Here is a 6,000-nt window from a genome sequence, read left to right as displayed (position 1 = left end):
GCTTTCGCTAATCGATCTTTTGAGAATAGCCTCCCGTCATAATGCTTTAGGACAACAAGATTTTAGGTCACATTTGATGGTTATGCGGATTGAAACTAGAGAAGGCGGGGATAAGTTAAACCATCTTCAAAATCTGCAGGCTAGTACGCAACATGTGAACGTTCAAGAGGGCAATTATTGCAAACGGTATGACATAAAAATAAATAAATAAACACTTGTCATATCACACAACCCAACAATGAATTATACAGCAAGAAATAAATTTAAAAATTAAATTTTATGAGACTTGCGGTTGTGTATTTATTTAATTTATAGGAAACAACATTTGCAAAAAAATAACACGTTGAAGGAACACTAATTGATCCGAAAATCATTTTTGTCCAAGTAAATTTTCGAATAACATATAACTTCTTGTAATTTGTGTAGTTTTACCAAATTATAGCATCAAAGCGAGATTAGAACAGATCAAATTTCAAATCCGTGCATTGACGGGCGTCAATTGTATATTGATGAAGAAGAAGATATCGTACTATCACGTGAGTCTTCAAGTGACCGTGTCTCGTCATCAAGCTCAATTAAATGCTTCGTCGTGACTCATCTTTCTGCCCAGCTCCTCCAAAACCTTTCGAACGACCAAATCGGCAATTTTTGCTTGACTACCATACACAAAAATGCTTTCATTAGTTGACTAGATTTAATTCATACCCACACATCGCACATGGTTACAAATGATATCTAAATACACTAAGTAATCAATATATGCTAATTTAGTAGAATTCAATTCACCGGATGCATTTTTCTATATGGTAGTGGTTTACATGACGGCTGAAATTACCAAGTGACTACCGCATGATGCTCAAGCAAAATTTCCGCATTTATAGCTAAGCCTGGAAAATATTTTCAGCACTTGTAATAGGGAGAAAATGTAGACAAATTCAAGGTCGTACATTGAACACTACAATTTGTTGATGACAAATCATATAAACCCAAAACCCTTAACAAATTCCCTAGTGCCAGCGGTAGCTATAACAACTGAAATATTAGGGAACATGTCTCGAGTAGAGGATGTAAAGTTCAATAGGAGCAGCACTTGGAGTCAAAGGTAGTTTTCAAAATTTTCCATTTAACAAAGAAGAAGAAAATAAATGATTTGATAGGGCAAGATTTTATCCCCTAAAACAAAAACCCAAAAAAAAAAAAAAGAATTAGGTAGGCATCTTAAAGGTACTTTTACCTTTGTCCCTCCTTGACCTTCCATCCCTTGATTTGAGCAACCTTTGCAAGTGCCTCTTTGAACGCCCTAAGTTCGACTTCGGAGGAAGCATTCATTGGGCATGGAGTCCAATTTTAACATCCCTAGGTTCCACCTTATAAAAGATGGGGAAAATCTTTGCTCTACCCTTTGACCGAGACACATTGTTCATCATGTGTTCAAGCTCAACAAGACACCATTTGCGGTCACGATAAGTTTGAGAAATTATGGGTATGTAGATTTTAGAGTTGTCAATAGCTTGTAGAATTGTCTCACCAATCTTATCGCCCACCTTGATTGCATCTTCGTCCCTAAATACGCAGATTCCGGCATTATTCAAGTCTCTATTGAGGAAGTCTGCGAAGTCAAAATGAGTATCCGCTCCACTAAAACTCAAGTACACATCGTACTGAATTTCTGATGATGCTATGGTCTTTGAGTGTGCCATATTTGGCAAGCATATTCCTTCCAGACCCCTCTCTCTCTCCCTAGAAGAGAAAAAAAGGTTGGTAACTTGGTGTGGCGTGGCCTGGCTAAGAAGTGAGCTGAGGTTTTTGGAATGCTTCCGCGGCCGAGCACACAGAGATGAAGACGGAGATCCTCGGGAATATACTGTATGTTAATGGTAAGTGGTCAGCACACAGGCACGAAAAAAGATCATCTAGCAAGCTGAAGGCGTGTGCAAATAGATTTTAGCGAAGGTGATTTCTGCTAAGAGTGCACAATCACATGCAAAAACGCAAATAAATTCGGACGAGATTTTACCTAACTTCACAGTATAATAGTGCCAAATTTGGACTTCATCGGAATCGCCTTGACGGATGACCGATACGGTGCTCCCTAGCAAAGGATGGCCACGGTGGCAGTTTGGCAAGGTGCGCGCGGCGGTGATTAGGCCAACAATTTGTGACACAGCTCGGCCATCTCGTCTCAGTAGTGACTTTGGGCCGCGGTTGGCAACGCAAGACGAAGCCGTAAGGGACGCCGAGCGAACCTGCGAAAAGAGAAAGTGGTTTCGTCGTCACGAGGAAGGATCACAAGCACGTCGGCTCGGGATCAGGATGCAACGGAAGTTCCTGGGGACAGAGAGCAGCTGCGTCGTCTCCGGTAGCTGGAGGTGTGGAAAGCAGGGGGAGCTCATTAGGTTCAGCGACGGACACGACGGCCTCCCGCCGGGCCGGGCCAGACGAGAACGTACGAAAGAAGAAATCAAGGCCTAGAGAAGAATTGCTACACAAAAAAGGCTCTCAGCTTCAGAATCCCAAATTTGAGGGAGGATCTTTATTTTTTTGGAGATAGAGGAATGCCGACAGACAGGTTCGGCAAGAGGAGAGGGCAGTGCCGTCGGAGCTCGTCGTGCGTGGGTTGGACAGTAAAGCAGCTCGTCGGAAGAAAGGAGGCGGCGGCGGCGAGCAGCAGGCGTCAGGAGTGGGGGGGGCAGTGCTGTCGTCGTCGATCACGGGCTGGAGCTGGGACGTCGATGAGTGCAGACGAGGGTAGGAGCAACACGAGCGCGCGTCTTCGTTTAAGTAAGCAGGTCTGTGTCACCTCCAACCTGGCGAGGTCGGCCCCATCTTCGTTTGAGCAACACGAGCGCGCGTCGTCTCTCTATTAGTTAATTTTAATTTGGATATTGCTTGGCTCAACGGTCGTCAGCCAAGGAAAAAGACAGGTCAAACATTAGCCAGGCGTTAAAGTTTTCTTGATAACCCAACGTGATGATATTCTAATAAAAGGCATTCAATTGACTGAGTCGTTTCTCTCTTCTTCTTCTTTTTTAAACTTTAGCTTTGACTCATGTAATTTTAAGATTGATTTTGTAATGTTTTAGGTCCCTGCACATCTTCATCTACGAGATTAGGATCGGGAAAGTAAACTTTTTTCTTTTATAATTCATTATTCTTATCTTGATTTTCTCTTTACTTCATTTATTTTATGTATAATCGATATCATTGGTCTTAATTTTAGGTCACTAGAGAGTCCTCTTAGAGCAATTTAATTTGAGCAAAAGGAATTAGAAGTGATTTCATTACATAATGATTTCGTTATTAGTTGTAAAATTAATGTTTCAAGTGTTTTTCATCTTTTAAATTTAATAGATTTATGTAATGACATTAACATTTTTTTTAAAGATTAGGACCTCATGCATGTGATTTGAATACCTATGAAAAGGACCATCTAGTTGTATTCTTTTGTCCATTCTAAGAGCCACCACCGTGTAGTATGTACATGGTTCATCTCATTTTAACGCCACCAAGATTCATCGTGCGTGCCCCATTCTCCACCTAGGAACTCTTGAAAGCCTTCGTGTCGTGTTAAACACTTCGACATGTGTCCGATCTCTTCAACACTCGGTTAACACGTATAAAAAAATCCGAAATCTAGTCAACTTTTCGACATTTTTTTACACTTGACTCAGAATTTTGACATACGACTTTCCAATACACGATCATAACATGCGAGGTCAATTTTAAAAATTTTCAATAAATGAAGTGTCAAAATATATATATGAAAAAAATTAAAATCAATAATAAAAATAACAAATTAGGAAAGAAAAAAATTTAATATTTTCTTTTTTTCTCTTTTGACTCTTACTCTCGTGATACACAATTTAACCTCAAATTTTTTCTTTTTTTCTTTTGACACGTCCGACATGCAAGTTTAGAATGTGAATTACTTTTTTTTTTCCAAGTTTTATGGATTTATTGAAATGGAATTGAATTTGTTAAATTGAAACAATGAATGATATTAATAAATTGTGGATTAATATTTTTAGTGTAAATTTATTATAGGATTTTATTATTATTTATTTATTTGTGAATTTGAATAATATTAATTTAATTGAAATAATCATAAAAAAAATAATAATATAATATATATAATATACAATATGTCCCAACGAGTCGGAATTATTTATTTTTTGTAACGTGTTGATATATCGTGTCGTGTCGTGTTATATTGCGTGTCGTGTATCGGTATCAGTGCTACTTACTTCTCCACCCATTTCTCTCTCTTTCGTCTAGGATTCCCCGTCGGTTTCATCTTCTGCTTTTACAAAGACCCGCAATTGAACCCCATCTCCAGCATCATCTCTCAAAAAACCCGCAGCTAAGCTAATGAGGAGTAGGACAGCGCGATTGCTCGCCGAGACAGAATTAACGCCGGTTCCATTGCAGAAGCAACGAAACCACGAGAATCGAGCAGTTTCCCGGGAAATGTCGGATCGTCCTTCTTCTCCATCGCGACGAAGTCAAAAGGAGGCGATCGCCCGAAGAGGTGAGGACGCGAAAACGCGCTAGACACAGAGCGAGAGAGAGAGAGAGAGAGATACAGAGAAGCTTGGCTTCATTCGCTTCCGTACCTGCACCTGCGCTACACTACCATGATGACGATTCCCAAATTCTCCCCCCCATTTGGACTCGACGGCCCTCGTGGAGTCGCCGAAATTACGGCGACGACCGGGGTGGCATTCGGGTAAATAAGGGGAGAGGGAGAGGGCATTTGCGGAGCAGCAACGCCTTAGTCAAGCGTGGAAAGGGAACGTGGGGGCGGGTGGGGGGTTGGGCTTTGGTCGCGAGGCCGCGGCCTTCAAATTCGTCGACCGGGTAGGGCGGGGTTGTCCCCGTCAACTCTCCCTCCAATTTCGCCACGTGTCGTTTGACGGTGAAGTGTGAGTCTGGGAAACCACCTTCTCAAAGCCCATTGGGCTTTAAAAATATCCTAGATAAATGCAAATATGGCTCCACAAATTTCTTTGGAGAAATTTGCTGCATTTCCAAAATCCTAGAAGTACTTTGAGTTTGGAGTATTTTCGAAAAATAAATATACATTTTTTTCCAACTTTAACTTTTCTAATCTTCTATAAATTAAAAAAATGTCCACACCTCCATCAACGTTGCCAGGTTCAGGCCACCAGCGAGCCACCAACGAGACTAGATTTAGTTATTAGCAAGCCAGTCTTGTATTGCTAAGTTTCATCAACAAATGTTTGAAAAAAAAATAGCATGGACCTTTACAAAATATAGTGTTTTTCAAATGATATTTAAGTAAGTTATGTTTATAAATTACATCTTATCAAATGCTATTTGCATTTTGGAAAAACCCTCTCACTAAAAATTCTTTACATTTTTCTAAAAGCTTTCCCCACGATGTTTTTAAACACACTTGAAATAGTATTGGATCTAGATTGATACCCATGAACATTAATCCACACATTGGACATAAATATACCCTTTGTGCTAAATTGAAGATCATATTAATCAATAAGCATAATTATGTCCGTGAAATTTCATATTATAATTATGTGTTGTCAAGCTACGTAACATTGTTAATAAACGCGTGACATGTCAAATTTCCGTGACTACTAATCTTATTCAAGATGAAATGCCCTTCTTGCTAAATCAAAGTTCAAATTAGGCAAGAAGGGTAATTAAATGTGTGAAAATTCATGTTTTAGACGTATAGCGTCATGTTGCGTAACACTTTCAAAAGTGATTTTAACCACCGCTATGAGTGAACTTAGCAATTATGCTAGATTTAGTCGTGGCCATTGGTAGCACTTCCAAAGTCACCCACCAATACTGGCCCCAAGACTTCGTGCCATGTCCACCACTAGATGCTCGAGCATCTTGGCACTAGTTGCCACTATTGCCACCACTATCACTAAGTCGCGGGCTTTCACACACTCAATACCCTCCCCCCAATTCGAATTGCTTGGCTCACCCTCTTTCTCTTCGAGTTAAAGTTAT

This window comes from Eucalyptus grandis, chromosome 1 (genome assembly GCF_016545825.1).
Source record: "Eucalyptus grandis isolate ANBG69807.140 chromosome 1, ASM1654582v1, whole genome shotgun sequence".
Taxonomy (NCBI): Eukaryota; Viridiplantae; Streptophyta; class Magnoliopsida; order Myrtales; family Myrtaceae; genus Eucalyptus; species Eucalyptus grandis.
Note: the sequence above shows the minus strand (reverse complement) of the source record.